Source organism: Salarias fasciatus, unplaced genomic scaffold (assembly GCF_902148845.1).
Source record: "Salarias fasciatus unplaced genomic scaffold, fSalaFa1.1, whole genome shotgun sequence".
Classification (NCBI taxonomy): Eukaryota; Metazoa; Chordata; class Actinopteri; order Blenniiformes; family Blenniidae; genus Salarias; species Salarias fasciatus.
Genome location: NW_021941276.1, coordinates 76,137 through 96,627, shown reverse-complemented (window position 1 = coordinate 96,627; position 20,491 = coordinate 76,137). Strand labels below are relative to the sequence as shown.

The 20,491-nt window shown below is 60.2% G+C and overlaps 1 protein-coding gene across 1 annotated transcript in view; it reads left to right on the top strand.

Annotated features, from left to right (window-relative positions):
• The first annotated feature begins 10,082 nt into the window (after window positions 1-10,082).
• The window catches only part of znf438 (zinc finger protein 438), a 30,385-nt gene continuing 19,976 nt past the window's right edge, over window positions 10,083-20,491 (top strand). Inside the window, exon 1 of the mRNA XM_030086919.1 lies at window positions 10,083-10,285. The gene's annotated coding sequence lies outside the window, so the exon portion shown is untranslated. The remainder of the gene's footprint in view (window positions 10,286-20,491) is intronic.

Here is a 20,491-nt window from a genome sequence, read left to right as displayed (position 1 = left end):
GGGGGAGACAGATGAGTCAGCGTGAGGAAATCCCCTCCGTCCTCGTCCTCCGTCCTCGTCCTCCGTCCTCCACCGTGGGGAACGTCTCTGTTCAGGTTCAGGGCCTCCAGTCAGACCAGGAGAGACGTCTGTCCCTGCAACCAGCTCTCTTCTCCTTCTTCTCCTTCTTCTCCTCTGTGGTTTCACATGTGGTGAGGTGAGGAAGCAGGCAGAGGAAACTTTGATGCTTGTCTGACATTTCCGCTCAATCAAAACCAAGATCATGTTACCATTAAACACACACACACACACACACACACACCACACACACACACACCACACACACCACACACACAGAGCTCAGGTCTGGTCGCCGGGCGTGGAAGGTTCGGGGAGATGTTGATGCTCTGTCACTCGGTGCCCCCCCCCTCGCAGCCACTGGTCAGGCTGTCTGTCCTGAGGCCATGCGCTGGACCAGGCGGGAGTTTAACCACCCATACACTCCACTGGAGAGCTTATTTTGTAGGAGTGGCCTTGCTCTGCTGCCTGTGACGCAGTGAAACGGGCCGTTGTTGTGTCGGATCCTTATTTTTAGGTTGTAATGATACACTTCCGAGGGCTGTGATGGCGCCGCGCTGCCGGTCAGCTACATTCACAGCTGGTTGACTTCATAGTGAAAAGAGAAGGTACCATGTGGTTCGTCAGATTAATCTTCAGTCTGGTTTATGTGACGTTTTGCAGAGATATCTGTTTTTTCCAGAAAAATGAAACTTGGTCTCCACAGAAAAATCTGTTGACATGAATATTAGGGATGGGACGGATCTCGTGTCACGAGATCTCGCGAGATTGAAATGCCGCGAGATTTCTCGTCCATGCGTTGATCGAGATTGAGTACGTTTACACGCAGGCAGTGACCCTTCTTAACTGGAATATTGACGGAGTAACACATTACACGACGCACAGCCATGTGAAGACGTGCAGAAACCCAATATGCTCATGTTCATGTTTAAAAACCCGGTCGAAAGGGTCAGGAAATACTGCTCTGCCATGTTCTATCCGCAAGGAATCTTGGTCTTTTGAGTACACAAAGTACTTGTGATACAGTTTAATTACTACGACGTAAATAAAATGTGCGGAAACGATGGTTCAGTTCTTCTCTTTTACTGAAAAAACGCTGCATCGCATCATTGAACATGTGACCACGTCTTACCGGCTCACACTCTTTTTCTAGCAGCATGCAGCCTGCAGCCCCTCTTCCTCTGTGGTGTCTGTGTGAAATAAGGTTGAACATGCAAACAGCACACCTAGTGGCAGGAAGTGTAAATGCAGTCATGGCGTCGTCTGTGGCCGCGGTCTGGACGGGGATGTCGCTGATCATGTAAACATTGAAATCTCGGTTTGTCCTCTGAACGATCAACCTTCTGATATACTGCGCCTAAACACTGTTTTAAAGCCCTTTCTGACCGCCGGACGCTGACGACCGGCGGTCAGTTTTCCTGTGATGACCCAGGCTCACGCCCGTCCTGGAGAGGCTCGTCTCTCCAAAATAAAGTACAGCGTTGGCGGACGCGTTGCCCTCCGATAAATTTGATGAGAAAAGCTGAAGTTGGGAGACCGGCGCCGGGTTTTGGGAGTTTACCTGAACGCTGAGCGCCGGTTAAGTGCTGCCCGGAGACGTGCGGAGTGGCGGAGTGAGGAACAGGGAAAGTGCATCTCTGGCCTGAATAATGGATGGGGCCATATTGTGGACGGAAACGGCAGGATGTGGTTCGGTAATCGTCTGGTGAACGTTTCACTCGCTGCTAAATTGTCGGTCTCGCTCGACTCTTGTTTCCAAGAAAAGTTAATGAAAATTACATGTGAAGCCTAATGAGTGGCTGCTCCAGGGTCCGCGGCGCCGGCTCCTCGGAGCTTCGGCTCGGTCCTCGGCTGTGTTCCACTTCCAGCCGGCGCTCGGCGGCTTCAGGGGGGTTTGACTCCAGCAGAGTCCCAGATGGTGGTCTCCACCCGTCCTCTTCTCCGAGCAGGCGGCGTGGAGCAGCAGGTGGGGCGGCGGGTTTACCGGACGGCTCTAGAGAAGTGGCGGTTCCCGCCAAACGGCGGCTGTGTTAGAGGACGTGGCGTGCAGCCACAGGAAGTGCTGCTGACACCGAGAGCCGCCGGGGCTTCTGTCTGTCTCGCTTCTGGTTTTGTGGTTTTTAGGGTCCAGATATTGAACCGCAGATTCCACTTTGCGCCACAGGAGTGTTGTCCTGAAAGTGACACTTTCTAAAAGTGTCGAAGAAAAGTTTACATTTCATGAAGAATCAATCGAACATGAATTCAGGCTTTGAAGTTTTGGAGAACCTGAACTGAGGGTGTTGAATTTGATGGTATTGGACAAAACACTCGATGAGGACGGAGTGGTGCTGTGCTTTTCCTGAAAGATAGTTTGTAAAACAGCAGCGACCGAACCAGCTACTTGATCAGCAACTTGATCTTCGACTCAACCAGCGACTGAACCAGTGGAGACGTTTGAGCAGCAGATTTAGAACAATGTCACTCAGTAGTTTACCTGCTACATGCTACCTGCTCCATGCTACCTGCTACATGCTACCTGCTCCATGCTGCATGTTACATGCCACCTGCTACCTGCTACCTGCTTTGTGCTACCTGCTACGTGCTACCTGCTACGTGCTACCTGCTCCATGCTACCTGCTACCTGCTACGTGCTACGTGCTCCATGCTACCTGCTACATGCTACCTGCTACGTGCTACGTGCTCCATGCTACCTGCTACCTGCTACATGCTACCTGCTACGTGCTACCTGCTCCATGCTACCTGCTACGTGCTACCTGCTCCATGCTACCTGCTACGTGCTACCTGCTCCATGCTACCTGCTACATGCTACGTGCTACGTGCTCCCTGCTACATGCTACCTGCTACATGCTACCTGCTACGTGCTACCTGCTCCATGCTACCTGCTACGTGCTACCTGCTCCATGCTACCTGCTACGTGCTACCTGCTCCATGCTACCTGCTACATGCTACGTGCTACGTGCTCCCTGCTACGTGCTACCTGCTCCATGCTACCTGCTACATGCTACGTGCTACCTGCTACGTGCTACCTGCTCCATGCTACCTGCTACATGCTATATCCTACCTGCTATGTGCTACATGCTACGTGCTACCTGCTACGTGCTACCTGTTCCATGCTACCTGCTACGTGCTACCTGCTACGTGCTACCTGCTACATGCTACCTGCTACGTGCTACCTGCTACATGCTACCTGCTCCATGCTACCTGCTACATGCTACCTGCTACATGCTACCTGCTACGTGCTACCTGCTCCATGCTACCTGCTACGTGCTACCTGGTACCTGCTAAAGAGCTTCAGGACTCACACCAACAATGCTACATGCTACACGCTAATCGTGATTCCAGTGTGACTGAGCCGTGAGCAGCTCGGAGTTGTGGGTAATTCAGATTATTGGAGCTTCAGTATTCGGCAGCGAGCCGTCCTCCTGTCTATTGGAGGGTAGATTTTTACGAAAGACGGCCGAGGAATTGTCCCCCACCCGCGTTCCAAGATATCTGCCTATCTGTCTTCTATCAAGAGCTCTCTGGCCTCACCCCCCCGGCGGGGGATGGGCGGGGGTGGCAGCTCACAGCCGGTGACTTCCTGTTACCCCCGTGCCACTGAGCAGCTCCTCTGCTGCCCGTGTGCCTTCGTGCCACTCCTTCACGCCACAGCCCCCCCCCCCCCCCCCCCCCCCCCCCCCCCCCCCGGTGGATGGAGTTACCCTGCCATTACTCAGTCCTTCCCCCGGCGAGGCGCTCTGCGGCGGCCCGGAGACGGCGTGCTCGCCGGGCCGACCACAGACGCCCCTGGTCAGTGGAGTCGCTCCAGCTGCGGCTCGCACGCCTCGGAAAATCATTTAGAGCGGCGACGGGTTGGGGGGGGGGTGGGGGGGTTGGGGGGTGTTGGTGAAGGAAACCCCGCTGCTGGAGCTGCTTCACGTCACCTCAGAGATCAGAGTGTGTTTGTTTTTTTATCCTTCAACCCCCCAAAAAAACTCAAACACATGACGTGTGCTGGCAGCGTGCCCCCCCTCCCCCCCCTGCGCTGCCGCCCCCCCCCCCCCCCCCCCATGCGTCACGAGCGGCGCAGTGATTTGCGAGCCTCATCGTTTTATGGTTATGTAACGCCGGCTCCCTGGACCAGTGAAACGTCGTGTTAAATCCCGCACCACCCTGGTCCTATAAAAGTGAGTGATGCATCGAGGGAGGGGTGGGGGCTTTGCCGTGCCCCCCCCCCCCCCCCCCCCCCCCCCCCCCACCCCACCCTTGGAACGGACTCGTCCTGCTAGCTTAGCCAAAGTGTGATGCAGCAGAAAACTTTAGCGGCCTGATTAATGGCTGCTGAGTGGCGGCGGTGAACCTGCGGGCATGGTGCCTTGCTTTAGGTCTGATTGATGAGGCGGTGAGGGGCGGGGGGGGGGGGGGGGCGGGGGGGGCATCTACCTGTTCTCCGCCATGCCCCTTCATACCGTGTAAAGTTTTATAGCGGCTACGGCGTCCGGCGTCCTGTTCAGCACTCGGCTGGAGCCATAACTCCCCGATCCGGCCGAGCTTCCAGCTCTGATCTGGTCAGGCCTGACGTACCGCCATCCACATCCAGGATGTGGGCGGGGCTGTTTATTCATGTCTTTTCATATCTGGCCCTCAGTTCCTGTTCCTGTCGGTCTCATGACGGAGCGCTTCCTTCCCTCCATCCTGCTGGGACCGGACCGACGCTCCACCGCTTCAGCTCCCAGAGTTGCTTCTAGGGAAGAACCAAAACCACGAGAACCGCCTTCTAACGGTCACCTGCAGACCGATACTGAATATTGATACCAGTATGTATACGAGTCCCCTCCATCATCTCTGGTTCAGCGCTACGTCACCTTCATCAGTGTCTGATTTGATGCTACGTCGCCTCCAACAACCTCCGGTTCAGCACTGCGTCGGCGTCCGGCTCGGCGCTACGTCGGCCTCCGGGTCGGCGCTACGTCGGCGTCCGGCTCGGCGCTACGTCGGCGTCCAGCTCGGCGCTACGTCGGCCTCTGGGTCGGCGCTACGTCGGCGTCCGGCTCGGCGCTACGTCGGCGTCCGGCTCGGTGCTACGTCGGCCTCCGGGTCGGCGCTACGTCGGCCTCCGGGTCGGCGCTACGTCGGCCTCCGGGTCGGCGCTACGTCGGCCTCCGGGTCGGCGCTACGTCGGCCTCCGGGTCGGCGCTACGTCGGCCTCCGGGTCGGCGCTACGTCGGCCTCCGGGTCGGCGCTACGTCGGCCTCCGGGTCGGCGCTACGTCGGCCTCCGGGTCGGCGCTACGTCGGCCTCCGGGTCGGCGCTACGTCGGCCTCCGGGTCGGCGCTACGTCGGCCTCCGGGTCGGCGCTACGTCGGCCTCCGGGTCGGCGCTACGTCGGCCTCCGGGTCGGCGCTACGTCGGCCTCCGGCTTGGCGCTACGTCGGCGTCCGGCTCGGCGCTACGTCGGCCTCCAGCCCAGATTGTCTTTCAGACTCGGTGTCTTGTCTCTCGGCCGGCAGACCAAACCGAAGGCTTCCGGCCGCCGGTGAGTTGTCGGCGCCTCATTAGCGCTCTGTTCTGCGGTTGATGGTGGCTTGCTGAAAGCTTTTCGTGTTTTACCACCACTTCCTGGCCCGAAGGCTTGGTCAGAGTCGCTCTTCAACGAAGCTTCTCCGTGAGAGAGCCAGCTGGGGGGACCGGAGCAGACCGGAGAACAGGAGCTCCGTGGACAAATGTCTCCGTTTGTCCCAGAAACCAGGAGGGACGTCAAGCAGGACAGGAAGTGTCAGGACACGGGACGGTGTTAGTACAGTCGACACCGACTGACTGAAACCTCAAGCTGTCAAACAGGAAGTTGAACATGTGAGCAGAGCCAGTGGGTGGTTCTCCGGTCCGCCGTGGTTCTCTGAACCCTCCGGGAACACGTTCTCAAACTACTGGCAACAAACTGGTTTCTGGAAACTGGATGATTGGAACCAGATTCAGTTTGAATCTCAAGATCTTGGTGAGCCTCACAGCCAGAAGGTCCTGGGTTCAAATCCCGGGCCGGGGGCCTTTCTGTGTGGAGTTCGAATGTTCTCCCTGTGTGTGCATGGGTGGACTGGAGGCCGGTCCAGGTGGACCCTGTGCTGGACTGGAGGAGTATGGCGATTCCTCATTTTATGATGTTGTGTAATGTTAATTAACTTAATTCTTAAAGTTTTTGCTGTTCAAAAATCAACACTGACCAGTTTAAATTAGTGCTGTCAGTCGTAATCGCTTTAATTGTGATTAATTCATGGAGGGCTGTCAACGATTAATTTTTAAAAATTGTGATTAATGGCATCATTTGTGAACCTTATAATCAAGCTTCAGGTGAAGAATCTGATCCTCATAATTCAGCTGAACAGGAAGGAAAGAGAAACTGAAGCTCCAATGACGGCAGAATGACATCCATCGCTTTTCTCTGAGCCAACTGCGATTAACCGCAACTTTAACAAATTAGTCGTTGACAGCCCTCCGGTGATTGATCGCAATTAATCACAAACGTGATTAAAACAGACGGCACTAGAAGAGACTTTCAGTAAACTGTTGTTTCTCATCTTTTTCCTGCTGTCCAGGCGGAATTAAGTCAAAGAGAAAAAAAACTGTCTCAGAGGTGTGGGGGGGGGGGGGGGGGGGGGGGGGGGGTCTCCTCCTGGTCTCCTCCTGGTCTCCTCCTGGTCTCCTGCTTTGATCTGTGGACATCATTCATCCCCGATCCCTGATCCCTGATCCCCGATCCCCGATCCCTGATCCCTGATCCCCGATCCCCAATCCCCAATCCCCGATCCCTGTGCTCACTGACAGAGACTGGTCTGTTTGAACTGCTTGTTGACTCTTCAGATGGTGTCGGGTGTCTTGTGATGGGTGTCGGGCGTCGGGTATCGGTATCGGGTGTCGGGCGTCGGGTATCGGTATCGGCTGTTGGGCGTCGGGTATCGGTGTCGGGTATCGGTATCGGGTGTCGGGCGTCGGGTATCGGTATCGGGTGTCGGGCGTCGGGTATTGGTATCGGGTATCGGTATCGGGTGTCGGGCGTCGGGGGGTCTGAAAGGCCTCCGGCTGGGTTTGCTTCCAGCGGAGGACTTTAGTGGATCTCCTCCGGGTTCCGCCCGGGTGCTGGATGCGGGGCGGAGTCCGGCAGGTGAAGCTGAGCTGCCGCTGCTCCTTCCTCCCGAGCCGTCGGTGGACTGACGGAGGTCGGCGGCTCCACCTGTAGCTCCTCCATTTCTTCCGCCGCCTTGTCGATGCGCCTGCAGCTCCAGGCGGCCTCGCCGGCCTGGTCCTGCCGCTCCCGCGGGGCGGGGCCCGCCTGGCGGCCATTGAAGGCAGCTGTGCAGCCGGGCCCCGGATCCAGCCGGACCTGCCGGACCCCCACGGCTCGCCGGAGACCTCGGAGTCGCCGCCCCTCGCGGGCAGGACGGCACCTCGCATCTCTCCGGTCACCGCCGGGTTTTCCCGACTCGGTGTGAAACCTGATGATCCTCCGTTCTCTCACGCGTTCCGGCGGCGGCGGCGGCGGCGGCGGCGGCGCCTGCTTCTCCGTCCGGCGCTCATGGGGGTCTGGTCCCGACCAACCAGAGGGTTCCGGTTCACTCTGAATGGCTGTGATCTGTTACTGGGCTGGTTTGAGAGCAGATAGCAGCGGTTCAGCTTGTACCTGTCACCACTGAATGATTGCTTATTTCCTGCTGGGGAGGGGGTGGGGGTGGAGGGGGGTGGAGGGGTGGAGGGGGGGTGTGGAGGGGGGGGGGTTGGGTGGATTAATGGCAAGCAGCTGCCTCAGCTGGACCTCACCGCTCCGTCAGCCTGCTGTTCCCTCAAGTCGTCCCCCTCTGCAGCCGCCGGAGCTGATCGGAGAAGAGCGAGGGGAAAAGCACCGTCAGCAAGTCAGTGTGAGGAGAGCAGGGTGGAGCAGCAGGGTGGAGCGCCTGAGCAGCAGGGTGGAGGAGCAGGGTGGAGGGCCTGAGCAGCAGGGTGGAGGAGCAGGGTGGAGGGCCTGAGCAGCAGGGTGGAGGAGCAGGGTGGAGTGCCCTGAGCAGCAGGGTGGAGCGCCTGAGCAGCAGGGTGGAGGAGCAGGGTGGAGCAGCAGGGTGGAGGAGCAGGGTGGAGGACCTGAGCAGCAGGGTGGAGGAGCAGGGTGGAGTGCCTGAGCAGCAGGGTGGAGCGCCTGAGCAGCAGGGTGGAGGACCTGAGCAGCAGGGTGGAGCACCAGGGTGGAGGGCCTGAGCAGCAGGGTGGAGCAGCAGGGTGGAGCGGCAGGGTGGAGGGCCTGAGCGGGACTCTCCCGGTGAATCACTGCTCATCAGCAGTCGTTAAGAACCAGGTCTCCACTCAGGAGGAACCGTTGGGAATCAAACCCTCCACCCTGAAAGGGGCTGATGTGAACACGTCCAGGCCCTTGTCCTCTCATCGTCCCTGCCGTGTGTCTCACGGGGGACGTCTGTTGAAGGAGCGAGGCGGTGTTCCGGCCAGTTAAAGCCGCCGCCGTTCATAGCGCGTTCGGACCGGGAGTGAATTTATTTCATAACCGCCGTCGCTCCGCGGCGCCGCGGCGCCGTTATCTCCTCCGCCGTGGCGAGTGACAGATTAACAAACCGTTTATACACAGGCAGCAAGCGCGTCTGCACTTTATCATCCGCCCAAACGGCCTCCGCCCGGTCCTGATGGATGTGTTCTCCAGTTCCGCTGGGCGGTGGGATGTCTGCCGGTGCCACGGTAACGGCGGCGCTCACGGGGAATTTCACACCGCGGCCGCCAGGATTTACGGCCGGGATTAAGTCAGAGGACTTTTATTGTGGAAGGCGCTCTTGAGATGCTGAGTCGGCTCTTTAAAGGCCTCAGCTGCCCCGGACGCCTCGGGGGGGCGGGGGGCGGCGGCGGTCCGCGGTTGAAGGCCCGGCTTCCTCCGCTCTGCTCCGCTGGCAGGAGCGGCATCGGTAATGGAAACGCCGCCACCGCACATTCATTCCACATCAGGATCCCTCTCTCTGCCTCCGGCCGTCCAGAACCCGGGCCGCTGTGGTTCCTCTGGCGCGTCTCGGGTCTCCGTTGTCATGACGACGGTGCTCGGACCTGATGAGGCAACTCTTCCAGAGCGGCTGCCGAAGTGGAACTTTCTGAAAATGTCTCGGTGGAAATGAGCAAAACGAGACTTTCTGGACTCGCTCGGGCAGAAACACCGCTACTAGTCCTGGTCCTGGTCCCAATCTATAGTCTCCTGGTCCTGGCCCCAGTCCATATCCTGGTCCCGGTCCACATGCTCCTAGACTTGGTGGTTTTACTACAGTAGCAATGAAGCTTGGTGGTCTGTTTACATGAACTCCCATGTTCTCACATTGACAGAGTGTTGTTCTCCGTGTTCTCCAGTGTTCATGTTCTCGCGTATCGTTCTCTGTGGTTCCGTTTCTCTTTTCCATTTGGGGTTCTCGTTGGTTCGGTGACGACCCAGTTCCTGAGAGTGTGACAGTGGAGCCCGGGACCGTTCTCCTTCCCATGTTCATCATTTCTGACGTTATATGTCGGAGCTTCCGTGCCGGGCCGAGTGTTTGGCTTCTTCTCCGACTCTTCCCTGAACCCTGCCGGTGTCCTGGACTCTCCTGGAGGTGGGGGTTCTCCGGGTTCTCCTGGTGGCCTTGGCTGGTCTCCAGGTGTGGGATATATTTAGCTCTGGTTAGAAACACGGAGTTCAGCTGATGGTCCGCCGCGGCCGCCTTTCGTTTGCCACAGAGCCTAAACGACTTCCTGCCGGCTTCCTGCCGGGCAGGAAGGGGTTACTCTCCGTGCTTCCTGTGCGATTCCCACGGCGCCGCCGTGTTCGCTCTGCTTTCTGGATGTTAAACATTCCCAGGCTCCTCTAACCTTCCCGCTCGCCTCCTCCGGCCAGCGCCGTCCCAGGTGAGCCGGCGGCCAGCCGCCTGCTTTTAGGGATGAAAACTCACCGGCTTTTTCTGGCCGCCTCACGCGGGGGCGGGGGGGGGGGCACGGCGGCCGCCATGGGAAAGCATTCCTTCTCCGCATTCCGGCTTGCTGGCGTCAGGCTGTGGGAAAGCGCCTTTTCCCAACCGAGGTCCGGAGACGGCCGATTGGCCGCTCCGAGCGGGAGGCTCGGCGGCGGAGGCTCGGCGGCGGAGGCTCGGCGGCGGAGGCTCGGCGGCGGAGGCTCGGCGGCGGAGGCAGCCGGCGTCAGGAGCGCTTCTCCAAATAGATTGGCACCGAGTCACGTACAGACACGGTGAGCGCCGCTGAATTCTGAAGGCTTTGGCAACCCGGACTCAGCCGGAGGGCGAACAGGGTTTAAATAGAGCGCTCTTTTGATGAGGACTACTTCCTGTTCGGTGCGTTGGCAGAAGCTCCAGAAATGGAAACATGAGTGACGGCGTGAAGGTGGGCTGCCGGATTAGCGGCCGCCGGCGCTGCCGATAAACAGCCTATTGTCTGGTCGGCCTGATTTAATGGGGATTCACTGGAACCGGTCCCGGTTCCAGTGCCGCGCTGAGTCCCCGTACCTGAAACCCGGTGAACCCCGCCGGGCGCCGTGCGGCCGGTCCAGAGACGGCGAGCTCCGCCCACCGAGTGGAGAGCGAAGGAAGCGAGACGGACTGAGGACGATGTTCTGATGAAATGTGAAGAGCAGGGGGAAGGTGGTCGGTTCAAAGCCATTTGGAGCCTGACCCGACCCAGAACCTGACCTCTGGGCCGCCCCGAAACCCCGACAGCTCCCGTTAAGTGGACTGGACGGTTCACGGGACGAGTGCAGCTGACGGGGTTTTCAGTGGTGAACATGTGTTTCCTGTTCCAGCGTCATCCCCCCTCCAAAAACACACACTCACACACACGCACACACGCTCACACACTCACACTCACACTCACACACACTCACACTCACTCTCACACACACACACACACACGCCCGGTCGCCTGATGGACGGCTGAGTTATGTTATCTGCTGTGAGTCAGCGCAGCCTTCGCATCACTCATAAAAACAAACGGGATCCAGACTGTGCTAACAGGCCGCGGCGGGGGGGTGACCCCGGGGTCTGTCCGGGGCCTGGGCCGGGCCGGGCCGGGACCTGGGCCGGGGCCTGTCCGGGACCTGGGCCGGGGCCTGTCCGGGACCTGGGCGGGGGCCTGTCCGGGGCCTGGGCGGGGGCCTGTCCGGGGCCTGGGCTGGGCCGGTCGGGGCCGGGGTCGGGGCCTGTCCGGGGCCTGGGCCGGGGCCTGTCCGGGACCTGGGCTGGGGCCTGTCCGGGGCCGGGGCCTGTCCGGGGCTGGGCGGGCGGGGCCGGGGCCTGTCCGGGGCCTGTCCGGGGCCGGGGCCTGGGCCGGGGCCTGGGCCGGGCCTGGGCCGGGCCGGGACCTGGGCTGGGTCGGGGCTGGGGCCGGGGCCGGGGCCTGTCGGGGCCGGGGCCTGTCCGGGGCCTGGGCCGGGTCGGGGCGTGGGCGGGCCGGGTCGGGGCCGGGGCCGGGGTCGGGGCCGGGGCCTGTCCGGGGCAGGGCGAGCGGGGCTATATTTAGCCCAGCCATGCTCGGGCTAATCGCCCTCCCGGGCCTGATCATTTCCAGGCTCTGCAGCTGGCAGCGACCGGGGGGGGGCCAGACACCCACTAACCTCGTGTTAACGGGATGTCGGCGTCGGTGGCTGTCAGAGCGCCGCGGACGAGGACGAATTAGCACAATATGCTTCCTCCTCACATGCTATTAGCCGTGGCTAAGAGGATTGCGGTGAAGGGTCGGCGCTCCGCCCGCCACGCCGCGTTAACGGAATCCTCTGCTGCTGCTGCGCGGCTGACGCGAGTCGTCTTGGCAGCTTCTCCCGCCGGCGGCATCGCGGCTCGTCTCCGCCTCGTCCCTGCTACTGAGGCCCGTTTCAGCGGTCCCCAGTGAGTAGAGAATCCCCTCGACCCCCCCTGGACTTCTGCCCTCCTGCTGCCCGTGTCCGGTTACGCCACTTCCTGTCTCTGAGACCTGCCCCGGTTAAATGCGGGGCAAACCTCGGGCTGGGGGGGGGCTGCTTCGCCACTTCCTTCCTGCTCCCACGTTCCGGCAGAAGCCGAGGTTTTCCCAGGCCCTCCTTGAGGAGCAGCTCCTCCTGGATCCTGGGCAAATATTGAGAAGGAAACCAGCCGATGGGTCTAAAAGTGAAGCAGACGCCGAACCGGAGGATGAGGGGGCGCCTGCAGGTCGACCGGGGGGGGGGGGGGGGGCACGAAGAGATGGGCGAGGCAAATTCTATTACCTTGAGGCTTCGTTGAATTAACGCCACGTTGTGATGAGGTCAGAGCGTCGAGCGATGGCGAAACAGTCTGGCCGTGGGACCACTTCACACACGGAAGTTCCGAAAATATGGTGGAGTGTGTGAACTGCTGCGTCACACCCCGTGTAACACCCCCCCCCCCACCACCGCACCGCCGCCGGTGGAGGAGTTTTCCTGTCCAGGGACTCGAGAGTTAATCTCTCTCTAACTAACCTTCTGTCAACATGTCTGGAAAATTCACCCGAACAGGCCGGTTCTGAGGCCTCCGGGTCTGGACTGCAGGGTTCTCCAGGGTTCTGTCTGCTCTGGACTGCAGGGTTCTCCAGGGTTCTGTCTGCTCTGGACTGCAGGGTTCTCCAGGGTTCTGTCTGCTCTGGACTGCAGGGTTCTCCAGGGTTCTCTCTGCTCTGGACTGCAGGGTTCTCCAGGGTTCTGTCTGCTCTGGACTGCAGGGTTCTCCAGGGTTCTCTCTGCTCTGGACTGCAGGGTTCTCTTGGCTCAGCACCGGTTTGAACTTTGACAGTTGTTAAAATAAAAACCCTTTTGGTTGCTGGTTTAAAGCCCAGCATGCTGCATTCATACACTTGGTTTATTTTTTTTAAAACAAAAAGTAGAATTGGAGTATTTGATTACTCGAAGTAATCGACAGAATACTCGATTCCAAAAATACTTGATAGTTGCAGCTCTACTTCTTTCTTAACTCCATCTGCTTTTTATCCACCACGGAGTGTTTCTGGCAGGAAGTAGGCGGCGGGCCGCGCTGTGGATGGTTATAGCGCCGGGTGCAGAGGGGTCCTGCGTTGGTGAGAGTTGAGTCCACGGCGTTCTGGCTCCGCAGCGCGAGGAGGAGGGCAGCAGCGGAACCGGCGCTCTGACGGTCTGATGTGAAGGATGTAGGGATTTACAGTCCAGCCGCCGCCGGGGCGAAGGACGCTCCGGCGAGCCGCTCCAGCCGCGTCATGAACAGGAAGTGGTTTGACGCGGCGTGACGACCTGAGCTCTGATGGCGTCTGCTGCCAGACCAGAGCGTTTCCAGGAAGATCAGCTTCCTGCTGAGCTGCACGGGAGGACAGGCTCACTGTGACCTGCTGGTTAGCCTCTGCTGGTTAGCCTCTGCCGGTTAGCCTCTGCTGGTTAGCCTCTGGTTAGCCTCTGCTGGTTAGCCTCTGGTTAACCTCTGGTTAGCCTCTGCTGGTTAGCCTCTGCCGGTTAGCCTCTGCTGGTTAGCCTCTGGTTAGCCTCTGCTGCTTGAGCGTGTTCTCCCATCAGAGCACCCAGTCGCTCGCTGTGTTGGTCTGTGGCGTGTTCTCTGGCTGGTCTGTGCAGGAACGACGCTGCACGGAGCTCCTGGACACTGAGAACCATCAGGCTCAGGTCAGGTTTGCTCCCATTGGCTGCTCAGTAGAGGCTCCTGGGCCAGGAACCGGAGCGGAGCGATTCGTTATATTGAATTATACCTACCTGCACTCCCGGCCCCGCCCCTAAAGCCCCGCCCCTACCTGCACTCCCGGCCCCGCCCCTAAAGCCCCGCCCCTACCTGCACTCCCGGCTCCGCCCCTAAAGCCCCGCCCCTACCTGCACTCCCCGCCCCGCCCCTAAAGCCCCGCCCCCTACCTGCACTCCCGGCTCTGCCCCTAAAGCCCCGCCCCTACCTGCACTCCCGGCTCTGCCCCTAAAGCCCCGCCCCTACCTGCACTCCCGGCTCCGCCCCTAAAGCCCCGCCCCTACCTGCACTCCTCTCTTATTTTGAAGACATTAAACATGTTTTCAGTTTGAATGTTTTTGAGGATGTTACTGTGTTCCCTAATTGTTTCCGTGCTCTGACCTCTGACCTCTGACCCCCTCGATGAACACAGCTGATTAGATCCTACAGACGTGGATAGTTTTCCAGTGCGTGCCTCTTTCCTCCCTGGTGGTTTTGCCGCCCTGCAGTTTTCCTGAGTCTGGCTCTGAATGGTCGTGATCAGGTTTCCACTGTGGAATCCAGATCCAGATCCAGCTCTGAGTTCTGTGAGGGAGAAGAACCGGTGCTTCAGCGGTGTTCTCCGGGAGTCGGTTCCACTCGTGGCGTGAGGATCAGTGACTCACCGGCGATCGGAACCCGGCGGTTGACGGTAATTAAAGAGCAGCGCCGGCCTGCCAGGAGGCGAGCCGAGCCGCGGCGGCGGCAGCAAACTGTTTGTCAGCTTTTTAAAACCCTGGAATTGATTCTTCTTCTGCGCTCTTTATTCTAATGACGGGCTAATCCCCCTCCCTGTCTCCTCGGGTATAAATAGAGCCGCCCGCTCCTGGAAATTAGCACTCATGATGAGTCTGCGCTCTCGGCAATCAATTCGCCACGCCGATCCCTCCAAAAAGGTTACCTGTGGCAACCGAGCGCCGGTCACGTCGGAGTTCTCCCCGCTGCCAGCTTTTATTCAGCTAATTAAGTAAATGGCCTCGTCTGGAGAGTCAGCTGAATGAAATGTCAAAACGTGGATGGTGGATGGCGAGCGGGGCGGGGCCGCCGGGCCGGGCGGCCGCAGGAGGGCGGCGCGCCCGGGCGAGGGGGGCGTGGCCGCCCCGGGGCCGCTCTAATTTTATTAGCAGGGATCTGCTCATTTATCAGGCGATCCTTCAACAGAGTGAGAGGAACCCGTCCCAAAGCCCAGACCAGGATCAGGAACCGGGTCCCAGGCTCTCCCCTGGCGCAGGTCTCCATCATAATCACGATTCTTTTTTTTTTTTAAATAACACCAGTTTGAAAACATCTGGACTCAAAAGTTACAGGTTTTACAAACAAACATTAAATCCAGCAGATTAAATTAGATTAAAGGAGCAAAACGTTAAAAAATTACAATAAAATCTGTCGTCTTCATCAGGAAATGTACAGTCGGTCAAGTTTTTCCTTTCAAAATGAGAGATCCGGGACAGAACAGCGTCATTGGGCGGGGCTAGACTGTCGCACTTCCTGGTTCCAGAGCCAATCATATCCAAGTCCCTGAGGTTGCCAAACAAGCAGCGCAGCACGGGCGAGCTGACTGAGTCTCCAAACTGGCAACCGGCCTGATGTTCTCCGAGGGGGGGAGAACATTACGTAACGTTACTGATTCCACCGTTCATAAAGAAAAGTGCGTCACCGTTGTGTGTTGGCTCTTGGACGGAGTTGAGGCCGGCTGCCGGGCGTCACGGAGGGCCTGAGACGGTCCTCAGATGTCTCCGTTGCCTCCGTGGCTGTGGTTCTGTCAGGATTGCTGGATTCTGCGTGTCGGGTGCCGTGCCGCTTGCGGCGCCGGCTGTGCGGCGGCCTTGTGGCGCCGGGCCGGTCTACGGTGAGTCTGGCAGGCTGGGGGTCTCTGGGTTCCTCTGATAGCGCTTGTTCCTTGGAGGATAACGGCGCCGGTTCTCGCCAGGGTCTCATCTCGGGCCAGCTCCGCTCCGTCCAGCTGATGAGCGGCGCTGCCAGAGCCGGGGCGGGATTAAGACCCCCCCGCGGTCCATTGGTCCGGCGCCTCGTCCGACGGGGAGCGTGGGTTTGCTCGCCGCCGGCGGCGCTCCTCCCTGCTGGCACACGACGGCGCCGGATCGGCCCTCAGAGAAGGAGCCCACCCTCCTCGTCTCCCCTTGATCCCCCTCCTCCGCCCCCCACAGCTCCTCTGTTCTCCCCCCCCCCGCATGTCTTTCTTCTCCGCCGCCCCCCCTCCCGGTTCCTCGTCAGATCCACGGGGCCAGATCCTCATCGAGTCCTGCGAGGGGAACCTTGAGGGTCTCGGTGGGATCAATTTAAAAGGGGAGCAGCGTCTCTCCTCCTCTCCTTGGCCCTCTCGGCTGATTGGCTCCGCTCGCCAGGAACCGGCAGCTTTTGATCTCCGCCGCCCCCGTCGCCGCCTCCACCCCGCAAAGTTTTTGTCAAAGCAAAGAAGAAAAAGAAAACGTGTTCCACTTTCTGAAGAACCGCAGCCCCTCTCCACCTGAGAGCCGAGCAGCGCTCGGAAAACCCACTGGGTAGAGCTCGCCGTCGCCGCCGCCGTCGACTCGCCTTTGAAGATGTGAGAGCGTCTTCAGGTGGAGGTACGGCGAGCGGGAGCGCCGTCCTTCAGCGGCCGCCGGCGCCGATGCATTATTCACCGCCTTGTTACAAAGAGCAGAGGGAGGCGGGAGGTCGGGGCCCGCCGGCGTTCCCACGCCGAGCCGTGTTCCCGCTCTCTGTACCACATGAAGGAACAGGGACCATGGGGGCGAGCGCCCGCCGTCCGGGGAGCGCCGCGGCCGTCCGGGGAGCGCCACGGCCGTCCGGGGAGCACCGCGGCCGGCGGTTTGATGTTCCTGCTGGAAACCTGCGGCGCGGCTGCAGGGTGCTTCCGGCTCGTTACGGCCCGGCTCGTCCTTCGGTGGCTCTGGCCGTCCTTCTCAGGGTTTCACTCCAGCGGCGCTGCGCTCAGTACCGGGAACGTGAGAACTCTGCAGCGAATCAAACATCGACCCTCCAGCTCCCATTTTCAATCCAGAACACAACTTTCTCAGGCTCAGTCCCTGTGCTTTCCCGTCAGTGTGGCTCGCGGATCCTGACTTGTTTTCTGTCTGATAAAAGTGCGGCCAGCCGCCGCCGTCGAGCTTTGAAGTGAAGAAGAAGTGATTAGACTGAAGTGTTTTTCTGAGCCGCCTTATCTGGGCAGCATCGGTCCCTGGCCTCGGCGTCAGAACCCCCCCCGGAGGAGCACTGGCCTCACCGTTCCTTCAGAACCCCCCGGGGGTCGACCATGAGGCGTCGTTTGGATGGTTTCATGTTGAAACTCATCGACTTTGCATTTTCGTTTTCGAGTTCCACGTTTACACAGCAACGTTCTGAAAACTGTCTGTTTCTCCGGAAACTTCAGACAGCATCGTGTCCATGGGGGGCCGCTAGTTGGGGGGCCGCTAGTTGCTCAGTTGGTAGTTGGTTCCAGTGTTGTTTTCGTCTGTATACACGACGACAGAGTCCGAGCATTTTCAAGAAGTTGGTTCAGTGACTCGCTGCACCGTCGCTTTTTAAACTGACCCCAGAAAAACCAACGCAGGTTTTCCATTTTCACTTGAAGTCGTTGCCGTGGAAACGGGTCTTCAGATGAGACTTCCAGCAGGATCAGTTCTTGAGAACCATAATAGTGACTTGCTGGTCCTGGACTGGGAATCCTGCAGCTCAGACTGTGGTTCCTGCGATGTTTATCACAGCGGGGGGGGTCGTCTCTGCCCCCCCCCCCGACTCACTATCAGACAGCTGCTGTCTTTGAAGCGAGGGTTCCTCTGCAGGGCCGGGCAGGTCCTCCTGGGGGGGTTGAGATGGGATCCAGGCCCGTCTGTCTCCTGGGGTCACTCGGGGTCGAGCCGCTGTTTTTCTGGTCCCGCCTCGCTGACCTGCCGTCTCTCGGGGAAACTCCGGTTCAGATTCCTGGTAAATTTAGCCGGACCGGGCCGGGGGGGCCGCTGGGGGGCCGCTGGGGGGCCGGTCCCGGCTCTGGCTTCTCCACGCCGTCCTGCCGCAGCGTCGCCTCATTTAGCCAGTCGCTGAAAACACAAGACGACCCAAAGGGCGACTTTCTGTTCCAGAAACACCCGGTCGGCGTATGAACAGGCGGAAACCAGACTTTCTGGAAGCGGCCTGTCGGTGGAAAAGCTGCTGCTGAGGTCAAGGGCAGTCCTGCACGTGCTCAGTAGAGTCCCGACCCCCCCACCAGGTCTTCCGGTCCTGGTCCTGATCGGCAGGTTTTTCATTGAGTCATCTTCAATCAACATCCGCTCCGGGCGTGGCTCTCAGGGTGGGCGGGGTCTCTCAGCTCGGGGTCAAAGGTCGCCTCACCTGTCGGGACTGCGGGGTCCCTGGTCGACGGCGCCGCGCTGCACCGGGGCCCTGATGGGGTTTAACGGCAGAGCGGAGCCAGCAGGCCCGTCATTTTCCCGCCCGGCCTGGAATAGAAGCGCCGGCCCTTCATGTGGCGGCGGCTAATTCAGGCTGCGGGACGCCGCGGTCCTCAGACCTCCTCGTCTCAGAGAGAGCAGCCGGGGCTCTGGACGGACGGGAGATCTGACGGAACCGAGCCGAGGAACCGGGCCGAGCTGGAAAACACCCGCATGGAAACTGGAGGTTTAAAAATACTCCTGATGGTTTCTGCAGGTCTGGTCGCTAAAGCAGCGGTCAGGAGAGGAAAGGTTCTCCTCTGGGCTCCGGAGCTCCGCCCACCGGGTCCACAGGTAGAACCGAAGGACCCCCCCCCCCCCCCAACTCTGTCAGGCCTGCACGTCTTTGACGTGCAAAACCCTCATCCAGTGTAATCACTGGCACGGCGAGCTGCTGAGCGCTGGGGGGGCGGGGCCGATACTGGCACGGGCCGGGAGGGGAGGAGCCGAGCCGACGGGGGGGTCGGAGGTGACGATACTGAAACTCACCAGGATGCTGACTTTAATCAGAGTGAAGGTCGAAAGGATCGACCACTGTCGGCCCCCGTTGGCTCCCGTTGGCCCCCGGTTGGCCCTCGTCGGCCCTCGTCGGCCCCCGTTGGCTCCCGTTGGCCCCCGGTTGGCCCTCGTCGGACCCCGTTGGCTTCCGTTGGCCCCCGGTTGGCCCTCGTCGGCCCCCGGTTGGCCCTCGTCGGCCCCCCGTTGGCCCCCGGTTGGCCCTCGTCAGCCCCCGTCGGCTCCCGTCGGCCCCCGTTGGCTCCCGTTGGCCCCCGGTTGGCCCTCGTCGGCCCCTCGTTGGCCCCCGGTTGGCCCTCGTCGGCCCCCGTTGGCTCCCGTTGTCCCTCGTCGGCCCCCGTTGGCTCCCGTTGGCCCTCGTCGGCCCCCGTTGGCTCCCGTTAGCCCTCGTCGGCCGCCGTCCGGACCATTTCGCCGGCGAGCGTGAGCGTCGGCAGCAGATGTCCCTGCACGTTACCTTTCAGCGCCTCAGTAATGCAGAGTGGCTCCAGGCGGCGACTTAGAAATGAAAAGAGTGTTTGGTGTTTAAGTCTTAGCACACACACACACACACACACACACACACACACACACACACACACGCTGCTCCCATCGTGGCGGTCGGGTCCGGCCGGCCTCCAGAGCCTGTTCACTCCGATCCAGAGCGTCCAGGCTGGTAATGAGGGCTGACATGACGACTCTGGGCCTGAAGGCTAGGGGGGGCAGGGGGGGGGGGGACCGGGACTGTCTGTAAATCCGGCGCTCCGACTCCCAGCCTGTGGTTTTGGCCTGATGTTTGGAAATTCTAACCTCGCTGGCAGCCGGTGCTCTGAGCTGCACCGTGCGGTGGAAGAGAGGAACGTGTCTGGTTCCTCCTCTGGAGTCGAACCGTGCAGTGGGAGGGGGGGTCGCCCCGTGCGGTGGGAGGGGGGGTCGCCCCGTGTGGTGGGAGGGGGGGTCGCCCCGTGCAGTGGGAGGGAGGGTCGCCCCGTGCAGTGGGAGGGGGGGTCGCCCCGTGCAGTGGGAGGGGGGGTCGCCCCGTGCGGTGGGAGGGGGGGTCGCCCCGTGCAGTGGGAGGGAGGGTCGCCCCGTGCAGTGGGAGGGGGGGTCGCCCCGTGCAGTGGGAGGGGGGGTCGCCCCTTGCAGTGGGAGGGGGGGTCGCCCCTTGCAGTGGGAGGGGGGGTCGCCCCGTGCAGTGGGAGGGGGGGTTGCCCCGTGCGGTGGAACAGAGGAAAGTGTCTTGAACTTCCTGTTCCCTCCTGATCCCTGATGTGCAGCAGAGCCTGCAGTTCAGCTAAATTGCTTTAGCTCCAGCCAGAGTGTGAGCGACTGTTTGACTTTAATTCCTGGTAGCTGGAGGGATCCGCTCCGAGGGGATCCGCTCCGAGGGGATCCGCTCCGAGGGGATCCGCTCCGAGGGGATCCGCTTGGTATTCAGCGTTCAGAGGAATCAGCTCCTCCTCCTCCGGATGAAGCTTCACATTAGAGAAGAGCCTCCATGAAGAGACTCCTCTGGCAGGAAGAAGCTGCTGCAGTAGTTATGATCATCAGCTGTGAGGCTGTTGGAGGCGACGTCGCGGCGCTCAGGCCGGGTGGAGGCTGCATGGCGTGATGGTAGAGCTGTGATCGGTGCTGAGTGATCAATATGTGATGTAACTGCAGTGAAGGGTGATCTGGTCATATGGTGATCTGGTCATGTGGTGTTTCCTCGTCAATACGCCCCCGATACGGAAGTGGAATTCCTCCGTTGATCCACCAGCCTCCTCCTGAGGTTCC